This window comes from Gymnoscopelus microlampas (genome assembly GCF_963454915.1).
Source record: "Gymnoscopelus microlampas genome assembly, chromosome: 1".
Lineage (NCBI taxonomy): Eukaryota > Metazoa > Chordata > Actinopteri > Myctophiformes > Myctophidae > Gymnoscopelus > Gymnoscopelus microlampas.
The window spans coordinates 34,789,287-34,807,648 of record NC_139962.1 but is presented as its reverse complement, the minus strand read 5'-3'; positions in this window follow the sequence as shown (position 1 = coordinate 34,807,648).

Genomic DNA, 18,362 nt, shown 5'->3' with positions numbered 1-18,362 from the left:
GCCCGTGTAGCAATCAGCACCTCTAGTACTGTATATGGGCGTATCGGGTTTGTTTATAATAATGATACACAAAGTGCTTTACAAAAACAAGTTTTTATACAATAAAGATCAGAAATAATTGCATAAATAATACAACCCTTCATAAATTAAGAAATGTATGGTTATATCTGAGTCATAGTGAGGGGCCACGGTGGTCTGCCGGCCCACCGGTCGGCCCACTCGCCCATTAGCCAATTTTAATATAGGATATCGTTATTCCCCGTTTCCACACAGCTGTATGTTCTGTCCGTAAATCCTATTCCATTCATTATTCCAGACAATTGTTCAAAGGTATACTATGATAGGTATTTCCAAGGCACAGGGCCAACAAGCAAGGAGAGAGGCTTACACTTGTATACCCTAAAATGTTAAGCAGCATTTACCATTATTTACAAAGCAGTACCATGGATTTTGCTTTATGTAGAGAGCAACATTCTGCTCATGTACCAACTGTCATAACTACATCTCTGGCAAGTTCATGTCCAACTTCAATTCAGTTCTTACGTTCCTCCACTGCAACCTTAGTCATGACAGCTGCTAAGGAAGCCTGTAGTGTGTAGACAGACTATGAGATGGAATAGGCCCAGCCAAAAGCCAGTTGTCAGAGGATAGATGAGAGGCATACTCTGTGTGTGCGTGTGTGTGCATGTGTGTGTGTGTGTGTGTGTGTGTGTGTGTGTGTGTGTGTGTGTGTGTGTGTGTGTGTGTGTGTGTGTGTGTGTGTGTGTGTGTGTGTGTGTGTGTGTGTGTGTGTGTGTGTATTATATATATGCATGCATGAATGCATACATGCTAATTATTGATGCTCATCCAGGCGCTCTCCATGATGTTTAGATATGTTCTAATGTGGGATTGTTGGTAAGTTCCACCAGAGCCATGGGTCATAGAATTACCATAACGAAGCTAAAAACTAATGGCCTGCAGCTGTTCCCCATGGATTATGTTATAGTATCCCCTGCAGAACTATCTGATAATTAATCTCAGTGTGTGTGTGTGTGTGTGGGGGGGTGCTTCGTGCTTGTGGGTGTTAATGTGTATGTTCATCACATTGAGAGGAGAAGATTCAGAAAGAGAATAGAAATGGACACGGATAGGTTGGGAGTTTGGTGGCATAGTGGGTCGGGGGGGGTATGCAAATCCCAGCGGAAAATTCTGAATGGAGTCATTGTAATTGTGACCTTTGTGAAGCCACTGTGTGACAATAATTCTTCGGTTTCAAACATGGAAAATCCTCATTCATATCTCAGACACTTGAGGAGAACAGAATCCTAGTTGGTGGGCTAATTTCACTGGGCAAAGACTTTCAGAGACACGCTTTACCATCAGAACTATGCAAACACTACTGTACAACACACACAGGATCTCATCATCACTCTGATTTATCACACAAACCGAAACCCGGCCCAGATTTATTATCGGTACCTCCACTATCCTGCCTCTCCTCATTTTCCTACAGTGTTAAAGGTCTCATTTTTCTCAGAAATTCTCCCATTGCTGAATCTGCAGACTTTCCTTCGTGTGGGATCCCCCAGTCCAATGCTCTTCAATGCCAGAAAGACTAATGATCTGCCATTTTCAAATAATAGCGTTTTAAGTTGTCTCAGCTATTAAGCCAGGGTGACAATGACTTCCGGACAGCCCACACAAGAATGCCTGGCCCTTTCAGACAAAAGGTTGGCAGGCCTGTGAAAGAGCCAAGTGACTAACAGGTTGACTAGTTTTGAGTGACCAGTTAAGTGACTGACTGACTGACTGCTTGGTTGACTGACCAGCTATGTGACTGACTTGTTGGTGTAGGTTGATTGGTGCGGTGCGGTGTGGTGTGGGGCAGTGGTGGAAAGTAACTAAGTACATGTACTTAAGTACAATTTTGGTGTTGTACTGGAGTATTTCCAATTTTGAATACTTATACTTATACTCCATTACATCTCAGAGGCAAATATAGTACTTTACTCCACTACAATTATTGGACAACTTTAGTTAGTAGTTACTTTGTCGATAGACTTCGGCAATTTGAAAATAGCCGATCTTCAAGCTCACAACACGTTGCATCGCGACACGTTGTCAAATGACAATACTTTAAAATAGTCAAATATTGTAAGAAAGAGGACAAAATTGTGAAAATAGCCGATCTACGTCTTGTAGATCTGCTATTTTCACAATATTTCTCTGTGGAACGGAGTCCAAGAAAATGGGGGGTCCCCAGTTCAAATATGATTGTTTTTGGGGGGTCACGGCCTGAAAAGATTGAGAACCACTGATCTAAGAAGCTGTGACAAAAAGATAAGCAAAAACAGGTGACAAACCTAGGGAAGTACAGACAAATCAGTGTCAGTAGTACCATAGGCATCAATGTATCAACACAATAGAGCGATATTCTGTTTTCCGTTTTCTCCCATCCCTATGTGTAGGTGAATGTCAGATCTGCCTCGCTTGTCAACATCAGATCTCTGTCATCTTTTATCTTTGACCCAGACCAAAAGTAGGAATGTAGTTTTTACTGGTGGAGACACAGATATGTAATTCAATTCAATTCAATTCAATTTTATTAAAGTGTCAAATCACAACAAGTTGTCTCAAGACACTTTACATGTAGAGACACTTTACATGTAGAGACACTTTACATGTAAACTCCGTGCACCATGGAGTCAGAGGTCACACCACATTCCAAAGGAGGCCCATTATTTTAAAGACATAATAGTGACAGCAGGAATACATTTACAAATATTGCATGTGTAATGGTTTGGTTATTATTGAAATATTGAACAAATTAACACCATTTTGAAATAGTCAATTTCCAATGTGGGCCATTTAAAAAAAGATTAACACTAGCAGTGTGGTTGCTTTCTATGATTACTCTTTTGATATTGATTGATGAGGCTGCCTTCATTTTACAATGTGCAAATACAGTGGAAACACTCCTCCTAACACCAACTGTCAATTGTGTGTCTGTATTTTATTTATTTATCAGGGACAGTGCACATTAATCAACATGTCAGTTTTTCACATCCAAGTAAATGAGCCAGAGTTAGCCAGAGTTGGCTAATTTTCATCTGTGGTCTCTGAGCAGGCTGTTAAAAAATGATAGTATAGTTATCCATACAAAAACAGACATCATCATCAACAATACAAGACAAGTAGACATAGTACAGAAGACAAAACAAATACAGTAAAATATGAGAACACACCGGTGTTAATGTAAAATGTTCTATTTTTCATGAAAAGAAATGGGTTAATATGGTCCTCTAAATGTTTTGACCTGCACTCTATGCAATCCATTGAAACTTTCTGTAGAGTCAACGTTTTCGTGCAGCAACACTGAACTTCATCCATGGCTTTGCCTTGACTGTTTTGTGCGTCGCCTCAAAACACAAATAGTTTTAGGGTTCATTGGCAGATCCACTCAGACATTCGTGACAGCCTCTGTCAACTCGCATTTCAAGACCTTTCAACCTCTCAGCCAAAATAAAGCTTAGCTCCCGCTATGGACGGTCACCTATTCTATCACTGATGGGTACAGATACTGACAGAGGTGCTGACCTGTGACGATTGGTGACTGGCTGAAGAGTGTTGTTATTGTCAACGTGTGTGTGTGTGTGTGTGTGTGTGTGTGTGTGTGTGTGTGTGTGTGTGTGTGTGTGTGTGTGTGTGTGTGTGTGTGTGTGTGTGTGTGTGTGTGTGTGTGTGTGTGTGCATGTGCGTGTATGAGGATAAGTGACCCAGAGAAGGTTGTTGTTGCAGCCCAATGTGATGTCAGTGTGTTTGCTTGGCCATCCTCCTTCTCCCGTTGCCCTTTGCCTATTGAGCGTCATGCATAAACATTTTGGAATGAACAATTTGTTATCCAGCCTTTTATTTGACTTGGATAAGAGGTGTAAAAGGACACATGCTTGTTGTGACCAACTTGAGTCAACCAATCTAGCGCTGTATCTTCCCAAGGAGTGATACGATTAACTAAAGTGGCAAGAACAGCTCAACTAGTACCACCACGAGCGACCTCGTTGCGCTGCCAAGGCTCCAACAAAGGCTTGTGCTTAAAACGCAACAAGCCTTCCAGTTATGGGATAGAAACAGCCAATGCAACCATCCATCCTAGGCTATGGTATCAGAACAACAATAACGGCAGAAACATCACAGATAAAACAAAACTATTAAGCTCAAACGTGGTAAATTTGGGATTGGCTTTACCCAGTTGGCAAAGATTTATGGATATAATTGGAATTCAAAATGCAGTCATGTTAGGCTGTATTCTTTCTTCCTCTTTTGTTTACTTCATGAGTTGTATTTACAAGCAACAAGTGCAAGAATGCTAGTCAGTAAACCGTTAGGGAACTCACCATGTCAAACATGGATGAGCCTCAGCTGTCAAACATGGTGGCTGTGGATGATTTGGTCAAATTCACAGCTGAGGAGAAACTAGAGAGTTTATCATGGGCCCAAAGGAGCCAAAACAGAGCGGAAAACAGCAACCTTTGGCTGTTCACAGAAGGGATTCATACACCAAGAAAGGCGAGGCATGCCAGCAGTAACTTCTGTGCTCTATTCCCACTCACCCCATTCTGTTGCAAATTGGAACTGTGGACTATTTCGTTTGCGATAGAAATGTCCTCTGTTAACCCATTCAATTCCGGGAACGCATCTCTGGCATTTTAGATTTCTTTGGCTATTCATATAGCAGATATACAAGCTCATCGCGTGGCACAGAGTGCCGCGTTATGAGCTTGTAGATCTGCTATTTTTTGAAAAATCTTGAAAATGCGTGCAAATCTTTGAATATATATTTTTAAATCGAACATTCATTTTGTAAAATATTCTGGGACCCCCAGAAGCAAAGATTTGAGTTACAAATGTTGCAAGTGTTGAGCAAATGCTATTTTATTGTTGTCTTTGGGAATATATAAAGCTATGACTATGTGATTAACAAAGTATTACATTAAATGTTTTGTTGCCCTTCGGTCGTATACGTACAGTGGTTCAGGTGGTAGAGGCGAGCGGCCGCTTGGGCCCAAGGATCTTGAAGTACCCGGTTTGATCTCCGGCTGTACCCCTAAGTGCTGAAGTGTACAGTCCTTGAGCGAGACACTGACCCCTAACATGCTCCCAATGAGCAGGTTGGTGCCTTGCATGGTTTCCTCCACCATCAGTGTGTGAATATCAGGAAGAAAGAATCAAGTATGTTTTATTTGTCACTAACTTATTATTAAGTACAAGCAGCAATGATTGTTTTGGGACTTGTTCTGCTAAGGGGATTGATAGCTCTAAAATTTAGTGGGTTAAACACAACTTCCTGTAGTAAAATATGAAGTTCGAAGGTTACACAGAAAATACAGGCATATTTATACAAATATTGTTATCTCTAGTCCAGGGGTCTTCAAGTTTTTCAGGCCAAGGACCCCCTAGCTGAGAGAGAGATGAAGCAGGGACCCCCTCTATATTGTATCAAATTGTGTTTCAGATGAAACCTTTTTTTACCTCTTTGCCAAAAACAGCAGATCTACAAGCTCACAACGCCTCGCGCTAGCTTGTAGATCTGCTGTTTTTGGCTGAAGTTCTCCTCAGAACAGGAATACTATAGGGTTCAAGTGCTCAGTGTAAAAAAGAAAATCATTTCACACAAAGATTTGGCGACCCACCCTGTAGTAACTCTGAGGACCCCCTAAGGGTCCTGGACCCCCTGTTATAGACCCCTGTTCTAGTCTGTAGTAAGTCCCACCATACAGTACACACGTCATTGGCAATTTCTACACATCATTGGTCAAGCTGATAGGAGTGGGTTTCTTATGGCCGGAAGCATTAGTCAGCAGATCTGTAAGGCATATCACCATAACTTGACACATGTAACTAGGGCACAGACTGTCATGACTTGTACAGAAAGCATATCTTCATATCTTAATGTTTCACAAAACAACTTCTTAAATGTCATCTTGAACGTCAGGTAATTTGGAACAAGATGAATAGTACATCAGATAGCAATCAGATAATGGATGATGTGTCATACACACATATTTGTGTGCCTTTTCTGCCTTTATTTTGGATAGTACAGTATAGAGACAGACAGAGAGACAGACAGAGAGAGAGAGAGAAGGAGTGACACGCAGCAAAGGTCGTCGGGCTCAGGAATCAAATCCGTGACTCGCTGTCAGGCTGCATTAGAGCCTATGTGTGGTATGCGCCTTAAGTGTAATTTGTAACATCCACTTAGAGTCAAATTATAAGAATTCAGCCTGTGCCCAAGTGGGAAGCTGTAACATGCATTCTCTCTAATGGCCAGCCAGGGGCAAAAAGAAGTCTTTTTTTTATTTTTTAAGATTTATAAAAGTCTATAAGAGAAAATTACCCTACTTGATTTATTACCTGATTCCTAAATTCTGTCTGTCTGTCTGTCTGTCTGTCTGTCTGTCTGTCTGTCTGTCTGTCATAAATACATGATGAAGCAGGATATGCACTAATAGGGCACCACTATGTTGTTGTGATTAAAAAGTCACTATCAGTATATAGATACAGCCCAAAACGGCAATAAGTGTAGAGACATAGTAATGAGTATTGCCACTTCCACCCTCTTGCCCAATTATGGTCACGTCTGGCTGCACAGATTCATGATGGCGAGAAACTTCAGAACAGGTCTCAGAACAGAACTAAACTAACTGATGTCACGGCCACTATGTCCATTTATTGAAATAAAATGACAGTATGCCTGTACCATGGAGAGTCTGCGAGTGTGGAGTCGTTCAGTTTCAGAATTTTACAACTATTTCAACCTTTGTAAAGCAGTGGTTCTCAAACAACTTTTTCATTTCAAGGACCGCCACTTTGGTAGGCATAATGGCCACAGACCACTACACCAGAGGTTCTCAAAGTGGGGTCCGGGGACCCCCAGGGGTCCTTGAGGGGGTTGCAGGGGGTCTCCAGCTAAATGATGGATAGTTAGAAATGGACCCTTATGGGTCTGCATGTAACTCTACAAATGCAACCAAATGGACCCTAACGGGTCCATTTGGTTGCATTTGTACACTCTCAGAGTTAAATTAACATAGACTTTACAATATAAATTGAGGTCCCAGAGATAGAGATGCCATAAAATGGGGGTCCGTAGCCTAGTGCATGTCAATCTGGGGGTCCTTGAAATTAAAATGGTTGAGAATCACTGCTATAAAGCCATAAAACTCTTTTCAAATGGGGGTCCGCGGGCTAAGTGTCAATTTGGGGGGTCCTTGACATGAAAAAGTTTGAGAACCACGCCCTACACAGAGTTACAGTACAGACCTGTAAGAGTCCATTTGGTTCCTAACTGGACCCCACTCTGAGAACCACTGCTCGCAAAGGACTAATTGGTGAACGGACAGTGTCACTCTGTGACCTGTTTGTTTTGATTCATTGTTTGGTTCATTTGTTGGATTAATTTGTAGGCTAAATACATGAAATGTTTATAAAGACTGTAGAAAAGCAGTATTTGTAGGCCTGTCACAATTATTACATAATCGTCTAATTGCAATTAATTGAGGTAATCGCAATAATTTTTTACATAATCGTCTACATTTTCAAATTTAAAAAAAGCTGAAATAGCTGATCTACAATAGATCAGATTTCAGCTTTTTTTTTACATGTATAAAATGTAAATACATATTAAATATGTTAAAAACATTTGTACATTTAAGTTATTTGTCATATCTGCCCTGTGATTTTTGATTACGAAACCTAAAAGGCAAACAGATTTTTTTATTTCATTCACATGTTCCAATGTTCAACAATACCAAAAACACAATTAAATCGTTAATCGCAGTTATTTCAGTGACAATTAATCGTCAACTTGAATTTGTAATCGTGACAGCCCTAAGTATTTGTAGACTTTTTGGGACGTTGGAACGTTACAGTAAAGAAAAAATCCATCTACAAGGGACACCTTTCAAAAAAAGTATATATAATTGATATCCTCAAAAAAAAAACTCTTCAAACAGTAGATCACATCATTTATCCTAGCTGTCTCTCTTGATCTCTCTTTTTCTCCAAAGCTCATAATTCCCCTTTATGACCTTACAGCACCTGCTACATCTTTTACACGTTCTTTCATGGGCAGTGACACTGATTTATTGTTGTCTGTAAATCTGTAGATTAAATGGCTATTACTGTAGTATAATGCTATTCAGCTTGTCTACACCTTGGGGAAAAGGAACCATAGAGAGAGCAAAGAAGATTCTTCATGGGGAACTTTAAGAGCTTCTGTGACTGTAGCACAGGACATAAACTTCAAACAAAATTTGAAAATTAGGCATCCATGGGAGCCATGGCTGAAGAGGTGCGCCTGTGTGTGTGTGTGTGTGTGTGTGTGTGTGTGTGTGTGTGTGTGTGTGTGTGTGTGTGTGTGTGTGTGTGTGTGTGTGTGTGTGTGTGTGTGTGTGTGTGTGTGTGTGTGTGTGTGTGTGTGCGTGCGTGCGTGCGTGTGCATGTATTCTGCCAGCGAACATAACTATTCTCTTCATCGCTAGTGTCTTCACAGCTCCCTGTGGAAAAGTACAACTTTAAGCACCATAGATGCAGTCTACATTTGCACAACCTACTGTAAGTGCGTGCATGCGTGCGTGTGCGTGCATGTCTGTGAGTATGCCTGGGTGGTCTGCGTACTTTCCGTATTGTAGCCCCAGGGGGATTGTCACTAGCCACCAGTGAGGAGTGGAAGTCCGCCAGTGTGTGCCAAAGAAGTAAATCCCCTATTACTACCATATCAACAGGTTGATTCAGTTTGGATTTGAAATGCGCTGTGGTGGTGCGAGTTGTTTTCTGAAATTAGTGGTGCATCAGCTATTCAGCTCACATTTTTACCATTTGGTGACAGGTTGACCTCAAAGAAGTTCCACTGTAGAACCAAAATGTTAAAAGCCAGGTTCTTGGTATTAGCCCATTAAGACCAGAGGCCGATTCTACGAATGTCTTCTAAATCCCAACAGTATTCTGAAGAAACGTTTCTTTATCGGTGGTGCTCAAACTTTTCCATGTCAAGGACCCCCAAAATGATATGTATTTGGCCACCGACCCCCATCTCAAAACATTTTGTTCCAGGGACCCCCAGAAGCAAAGATTTTAGTAAAATGTTTCGCTTTAAAACAATAAATATTCAAAAATGTGCACACATTTTCATAATTTTTCAAAAATAGCAGATCTACAAGCTCGTAGCGCAGCACTCGGCGCCGCGCTATGAGCTTGTATATCTGCTATTTTTGAATAGCCAAAGTGCAGAAATATGGAATATACATCCATATCTCATTATGTATATATCTCATTAACAACAAAAAAAAAAAAAAAAAAAAGGAGATGTGGTCTTCAAAGATTCAAGGCACTCTGTTTTCCGATGTCAAAAGAATATACAGCTTATGGCTATATAAGACATTTTTGAAAAACATGACCGACATATCGACCCACAGCAGTCTGACCTTGTGACACCTCATCAGGAGTTAGGCTGTGTATTGGGATTCTAATGTACTCCCTGTCCGTGTGTTCCTTCCCTTATACCGTTTCAGCCAAAGAAATGTCACGTTTTTGGTTGAAAATCAGTTATTCGTACAACAATGTATAAATGAGTCTTTATAGCTTCTCTTTCTCTGTTTGTGTTTCTGTCAGTCTCATGAATTGAGTTGGTCCTCTTCTACTCTCCTTACTGCCCCACTTCATTTGACACTGTGCACACTCGGTCCTTTATCGACCCTCTGTCCATACTTTGGCTGACCCAGAGCGACGGCTGAAAGACTGATCTGCCAGCACACACTGGAAATAACCATGGAAGCCCCCCAACTGCCTACAACACACACCCTCCATCTGCTCTCCATCAGTGATTTTCCAACAGCCAAAGGGTGGCCAAGTGAGGTACACAACTTAAATCTATAGCTGTCTGTCATTGCCCATTGCTTGCCATTTAGTAAATAATTCTATGCATAATATTTCAGATTTTCTTTGGCAGATCTATAAGCTCACAACTCAATAGGTTATGAGCTTGTAGATTGGCAACTTTTGCGTGACACCATAGTACGACAAAGTATAAAATGGAGCTTAAGTGGTAATCCGTTTTTTTTATGTTGATTCATTGATATATAAATAAAATATATACATCCCAAAAATGTTGCTTCTTGTTTACTAATCCAAAAAGTTATCAATAGAATAAACGCTAAGAAGATCGTTGATAGTTGCAGCCCTACACTGCATCTTAATCTTGATATTGCCAAACATATTTTTCAATAAGTAGCTTCCATTATGAACACTCAGCCATGACCGCTGTCTGAGTGGAGCGAGTTTTCCCTTCCTCTGGTAGAGGTTCCAGTTCCGTGCCACACTGTAGACACTGGGGGGTTGTGTCCGTCAGACACTCTTGGCCAGGCTTTGGCTCCCACAGTTTTGTCTCCCGACCAAGACATGCAAATGTTGAGAGTGTGTTCAGAGATTAACACGTTCCTGTGGACCGGGCAGTGTGAAAGGGAGCCAGTGTACAGTGTAGTAAGTTGAGCTTGGCATGACTGTTGCACTAGGCAGCAAAATGTGTTTTAAATCTATGACAAATTTACTTTTTTAGTGAAATGGAGCACTAATGATTTTATATAAATATTTTACTGTAACTGTCACATGGGCAATTACAATGTAATCATGTGAATATGCTTGAGTTAATGTGGAGTCAATGCTTTCTTATCCATTTATCACTGTGTGCAGAGTGGTGTGCAAGTCCTCTTTGAATTAGCCATCGAGGCTCATTTTCACCTGCAGTCACCGATAATAAAAAAGCTAACTGTTTTGTCCAGTCCAAAATAAAGGCATGCTATTCTATCACAGTTGCTTACACAATATGGAGGTGATGAACTTTAGCAGACTCTCACCCCTGCAGAGTGTCATAAGACTGGCCACTTTGTTTTCAGATTTTGCCCCTCCAGAGATGCTCTTTCTGCCCCAGTGACCACATTCAGCTGACTACCAATAATTAGTGCAATTCTTCCCGGGTGCTCAGAACACAGAGGGAGAGGTGTTAGGTTCTGGAAAACACTGTAATCTGGCTTAGCATGACTCTTACTGGCATTGTTGGAAACTGTAGTTTTGGGGCACAACTTAATTTAGCAATTTTGCCAACAACTGGAGTATGACCAAGTAGTTTTGGGGCACAACTTAATTTAGCAATTTTGCCAACAACTGGAGTATGACCAAGTGTATGACACCCCCCCCCCCCCCCACACACACCGCCCAAAAAAAAGAAAGAAAGAAGAAAATCTTTGTCCGCAAAGCCACACTGAAAGCGTTATTTACGCAAGTGTCACCGATGCGTCGTGCTCACTTTATCCATATTGGCCAAGCTGTCTGTTCTAATCGTCTCAGCCACACCTCCCTAGAACCTACCTTATGATGATTTTAATCAACATACAATATAGACTAGAAGACTTTAGAAATTTGGATACATTGTACTATTTTTGACATGTTCTGTCAATCCTTTCCTTTTGCAATCTGTCCAAATGCAATTATGAATTCATTGGGGAGTCAGTTGAGAAATATTGCTGAGTACTGAGTGAGGCATTTTTGACTGCAAACACAGATAAGTATCTAATTTGTTTGAATGTACCTGATTGGCTGTCTGTAAAGAAGAAGGGGGGTAATAATAATAATAATAATTTATAACAGCATGATAATGTATATTCAACAACATACACAAGGCAAGGAACAAGTAAGCGTTCTATGTAATTTTCATAAACAGAGGTTATGAGGTTTTAAGATGTATCTCTCACTGAAATAAAACAGTGTAATTGTCTAAATTGCACACAGCTTCCAGTAGGAATTTATGCCATTACACTGCTCAGCGGTACATAATTAAAACCCCAAGCCCCCTCACCCAAAGTGTAATCAAAGCTTGGGTTGGAAAGTTGTTGTAGATAGAAATCTGTGGCTGATTGGATTAATGGGCCAAACTATTACAGGGGTGGGAATAAATCACCAAGCTGATTACCACAATAAATCAGATTCATTAGGAATGCATCAGCTCTGTGCAATGTTTTTTCCTGGTGTAAACTATCAAAACTCACATTATCGACATGATCACAAAAAATTGGAACCGGACCTCCCACACTGACAGACTTCATGAGCTAACTGATGTAGAACGCATACATCAGTATGAAAACTGAAGTAATCAGGTGCTATTAATGGCAATTATCTTGTGCAAACGTGCCTAAACCTAAACTCGCTCTGTATCATAAGTAGGTAACTGAATTAATTGAGTATTGCATTCAGTAACACTACATTAGTTTTGGCCTTGATTAGTTCAGAAATGCCTATGCTGGACCCAGTGATGGAACCAGGTACCAAAAGTAAAAGTACTAAAATGTTTGAAAATAGCAGATCTACAAGCTCACAATGCGACGCGTGGAGTAAAAGTTCAATATTTGCCTCTGAGATGTAGTGGGGTAGAAGTAAAAGTACAGAAAATGGGAAATACTCGAGTAAAGTTAAAAAATCCTCAAAAGTGTACCTTGATTAGTTCAGAAATGCCTATGCTGGACCCAGTGATGAACCAAGGGTCGATTTTCCCCTTTCCCCTTTTCACTTTCAGAGTTAAATTAATGCTGAGGACTTCGCAGTGTAGTGTTTATGGTAACAGCATGGTAGACGCTCATGTGAGAGGCGAGCTAGTCTTGTCCCTTTCATCTTCTGCAGATTGGATAACACTAGCGAAAGGTGTGGGTCACTTCTGGTGAAAAGGAATTTCTTCCTTTTATCTACACTCATTTCCCCAGTAATTGAGTACAAAGTCACCACCACCACCAAGAGAAAAAAAAGGAAGGACTTTTTGAACATTTCTGAAGTGTTTCTGAAATTGTCTTTGAAGAAATGGCCTTGTTTTTTAAATGATTAGATTATTACTGGGGATACTGGTGAGTACTGGATGAACCCTTTAGCCTGATTTATGTATCATCATACAACGGTGTCGTGGGCCAAAAATAGCAGATCTATAAGCTCTCCATACATTGCATTACGATGCGTTGTGCATCGTACAGAGAAATGCTTATAGATCAGTGGTTCTCAAAGTGGATTCTAGGGACTCTCTGGGTTCCTTTAGGGAGGTCTAAATTGACCCTTACAAGTCTGAAACTCTGACAGTATACAAATGGAACCAAATGGACCCGTTAGGGTCCATTTGGTTCCATTTGAATACTGTCAGAGTTAAGGGGAGACCTCTCAAGGTTTAGAGAACCACTGTCATAGATTAATTTCTCTCTGACCCCATACATCCCAAATACTTCAAACAATATGAACAACAGCAAACTAATCCAGTTCCCTGTTTGACAATGAAGCAGAAATATGCACATTGCCAGGCAATGCCTAAGTGTGATGACCCATCCTATTTGTGTTGCTGTGACTTTAATGGTGTTCTGTTTCTGTGTAGGAGGAGGGGACCAGCCTGCAGGGGTGTGCCTAGACGACGAGGCACACCTGACTCCAATCACCTGCTGGAGTATTTAAGCAGGCTGGTCAGAGCCATTAGCTCTCTCTCTCCTCCACAGGAAACATTGTTTGTTTTTGGTTCTTTCTGAGTTTAGTTCTCCTTTGTTCTGCACCTTGCACATACACTACATTTTCACACATCCATACATGCACTACACTACTGATACCACTGACTATCCACACCCCACGCTACTTAAGTATATATTTCTGATTATTTGAGTTAACAATAAATACATTTAAACTTAACCCTGTGTGTCGTCTCCCATGTTTGTCATGATGTGATTCAGTTCATGACAAGATGGGGGCTCGTCACTTTTTAGCCTAAATTAGTGATAATAAAACGTAAGTGTTTTCTATCACACAATTAAGTTTGTCATTTAGGTTTTGTTGGGTTTGTTCTTAAGTTGAACAAATTGGGTTGGGGAGACACACACAGTTTGTATTTTGGTTGGGGGGAGAGAGCATTAGGAACTCATTTTTTTTCTTATTGCAGGTTTCTTTTGAAGTTAAGTGAGTGGGGTAGTCCTTGGGGTTCCAACTCCCGGTAGATTTTAACAGTGGTTCTCCATATGGGAACCTCTGTGTTTTTTTTGGTTTAGACTGTGTTCCACAAAAGATGGGATGGGGTGGTACCACCGAGAGGCCTTGTCGGAATGGGGGACTCGGGAGGGCCACTGAAGACTAGGGGTGAGTGAGTGAGTCAGTTTGTGGTAGGCAGGTCAGATAGGGGAGTTGGACTCCGGGGTCTTGTTCCACCTTTTTGTTGAAACCTTTGCAAGTTTTTTTTTTTTTGAAAAAATGAGTTTGGTCGAGGAGTTTATTAAGGCTCCCTCTGTGGACTTACTAGACAAATGCACAAAAGAACAACTGTTAAAAATAGCTGAACACTACAAAGTGGAGATCCGTGACAAGCGGGTCAAATTTAGGGTAAAGATATTTCTGATGGACAGCTTGGTGACACAGGACATATTACCGGAGGAGGAGATGCCATTGGATGACGAGGGCCAAGATGGTAAAACATTTTCATTTTCTGCTAGGGAATTAACTTTTGAACAACAAAAGGAATTGCTGGAAATTAAACTGGAACATGAGAAGGAGATTGAAAAAATGAAACAAAAGACAGAATTGCTAAAGTTGGAATTGGAGCAGGAGAAATTAAAGTTGAGTGTTAAAGAAGCAAAGCAATTTAATGTAGGAGCTAATTTGAAATTACTTCCCAAGTTTTCAGAGACTGATCCAGATTTGTTCTTTTCCCTGTTTGAGCGGGTGGCAGACGCCAGGGGCTGGGATGATGGTGAGCGCACTCTACTACTGCAATGTGTTTTCACAGGTAAGGCCCAGGAGGCCTATGCTTCTTTGACCATAGCAGAAAGTAAAATTTATGAAGTTGTAAAAAGTACAGTGCTGCGTGTATATGAGTTGGTACCAGAAGCTTATCGACAACGTTTTAGGAATTGGAGGAAAAGTGAAGAGCAAACGTATGTTGAATTTGTGAGAGAGATGTTGGTACAGTTCAACCGATGGTGTGTAGCGTCAGAAGTTAACACTTTCAAAGAGCTTTGTGATCTGCTAACGCTGGAGCAATTGAAAAACTGTGTACCCGCTAATATTGCAACTTACATAACTGAGAGGAAAGTTAAGACACCCCAAGAAGCGGCCATTTTGGCTGATGAATACTGCTTGACACACAAAAGTGTAGTGGGGGGTGTCTATACGCATCAGACCGGTGGTCCTGTGCGGATAGGCAAACATTTCTGGGGGCAGGGGGATTCAGGTTTTTCCAAGGTTGAACATGGTGCAGGGAAACAGGATGACCCTAATGTTTGTAATTTTTGCCATCAAAAGGGGCATTGGAAAAAGGATTGTTTTGCTCTTAAAGCCAGAGAGAAGATGTTGAGTGGTGCACAAATCAAACCATCTGCTTTGGCTGCACCTGCCATTTCCTCACCTCAGCTTGTGGTTAAAACAGAAGGTGTATCAGACATCAGGTGTTCCACTGAGTGTGACTTTAAGACTCAGTATTCAGCATTCCTTTCGGAGGGTTATGTAGCACTGCCTGGTGAAAAAGCAGTTAGAGTTAACATCTTGCGAGATACAGGCGCGTTACATACTTACATCCGTGAAGATGTAATCCCATTCTCCTCAGAGTCAGACACGGGAGATTGCATTTTAATGCGAGGTATGGGTATGCAGATAATTCCCGTACCCCTGCATAGAATGAGCATAGTCTGTGGGTTGGTTAGTGGGGAGGTGGTGGTGGGTGTGCGGCCTGAATTACCAGTGGAAGGGGTGGATATAATTCTTGGGAATGATTTGGCGGGGGATAGAGTGTGGGCTGGGGGTACCACTCCAAATGTGGTTACCCAGGTCCCAGTGCAGATTTTACGTGAACCTGTGAAAACTGATGTTTTTCCAGCATGTGCGGTAACTCGTGCTATGAAAAAACAAGAAGACTCTTCGAAACCGGTAAAAGCGGTTGAGAGAAGGTTGACTATACCTGTCCCTTTTAAGTCCATTTCGATTACGGAGTTAGTTCAAGAACAAAGAGCGGATGCCTCAGTGAGTGCTCTGTTTGAATCCGTGTCCCCTGTAGAAGAAATGGACACGGCAGCACAGGGATATTTTCTGCAAAATGAAGTATTGGTGCGTAAATGGTGTGCACAGGAAGAGACTGGAGTGGGGAACCCCATTTTTCAAATCGTGGTGCCTACCAAATTCAGAGAAATGGTGTTGAAAACCTCCCATGATGGAGTAGCTGGTCATATGGGGGTTAGGAAAACGTATAGTCGCATCCTGCAACACTTCTTTTGGCCACGGTTAAAAAAAGATGTATCTGGTTTCATTAAAACTTGTCACACATGTCAACTGACGGGTAAGCCCAACCAGTCCATAAGTCCAGCGCCGTTGTGTCCTATTCCAGCTCTAGCTCAACCATTTGAGTATTTGATTATGGACTGTGTAGGGCCTCTACCTCCTTCAAAATCCGGTTGCCAATACTTGTTGACTGTGATGTGCCAGGCTACCCGGTATCCAGCAGCTTATGCGCTACGGTCTATTACAACAAAAAATGTGTTGAAGGCTTTGTCTCAATTCATGTCAGTGTTTGGTGTTCCCAAAATTCTTCAAACGGACCAAGGATCCAATTTTTGTTCTCATATGTTTGCACAGATCATGAAACAGCTTCAGGTTAAACATATAAAGGCGTCAGCTTATCACCCTCAAAGTCAAGGTGCTCTAGAGCGGTTTCATCAAACTCTGAAGTCACTTTTGCGTGCTTATTGCATAGAGCTTACTCGAGATTGGGAAGAGGGTCTGCCTTGGTTGTTGCTGGCTGCAAGAGAAGTAGTACAAGAGAGCACTGGATTCAGTCCTAACGATTTGGTTTTCGGGCATTCAGTGCGTGGACCTTTGGCCATTTTGAAAAGTGGTTGCAAACAGTCTGAGCCTCCCAAAAATTTGGTTGAGTATGTGAATGGGTTTAGGCGCCGTCTGTATATGGCGGGGCAAATGGCAAAACGTACTCTAACCCAATCTCAGAAGAAAATGAAATCTCTGTTTGATCGTAAAGCAAAACACAGACAGTTCATTCCTGGGGATCAGGTCATGGTTTTGTTACCGATGGTGGCTTCTCCATTTCAGGCGCGCTTTACTGGTCCATTGAGAGTAAAAGAGAAAGTCTCTGACAGGGACTATTTGATTGTAATGCCTAAAGGAAAAGCTAGGATGTGTCATGTGAATCTGCTGAAACCATACTGTTCTCGAATGCCGGTGTCCCAAAGCTCCAGTGACGTCCCTTACGGAGAGCCTACATTGTGCACTGGCACGGTGGGGTTTTCTCCGGCGGGGGAGGTTAATGGAGGGGGAGATTGGCCGGCAGATGAGAATGTGCTACAAACACGATTAAACAACTCTGAGGCATTGAAAGCTTTACCCAAAGTACTTGTACATTTGGATGAGATAAAAAGGAATGAGTTGGTTTCTATGGTTAATGGCTATCCTTTGCTATTTTCAGACACTCCATCACAGACACATCTGATAGAGCACGATATTGATATTGGAGATGCAAAACCAATTAAGCAACGTCTTTATCGTGTTTCTCCTGAAAAAAAAGCTCAACTGGATAAGGAAGTTAGGTACATGCTGGATAACAATTTGGCAGAACCCTCCAATTCCAGTTGGGCCTCTCCCTGTCTTTTGGTTAAAAAACCTGATTCCACTTTTCGACCTTGCACAGACTTTAGAAAGGTAAACAGTGTTACAAAACCTGACTCGTTTCCGTAACCACGCATGGAAGATTGCGTGGACCAAGTAGGTTCTGCTAAATTTGTGAGTAAATTTGACTTGCTTAAAGGATACTGGCAGGTCCCACTGACCCTTAGGGCCCAGGAGATAAGTGCTTTTATAACCCCTACCGGTCTGTACTCCTATAAGGTAATGCCCTTTGGTTTACGAAACGCTCCGGCCACATTCCAACGGCTGATGAACCTGGTGGTGTCAGGTCTGTCGGGTTGTGCGGTGTATCTTGATGACGTGGTCATTTTTAGTGACTCTTGGGAGGACCATGTTCAGAGGACGCGTGCACTGTTTGACCGGCTGGTGTGGGCACGTTTGACTGTAAACTTGGCTAAGTGTGAATTTGCCAGAGCTACTGTTACATACTTAGGCAAGGTTGTAGGTCAGGGACAAGTGCGCACGGTTGAGGCAAAAGTGGTGGCCATCAAGAAATTTCCAGTTCCATTAATAAAAAAAGATTTAATGCGTTATTTGGGAATGATAGGATATTACAGAAGTTTCTGTAGAAACTTTTCATCAGTTGTAGCACCTCTTACTGATCTTTTGAAGTCTAAAGTAAAGTTTATTTGGTC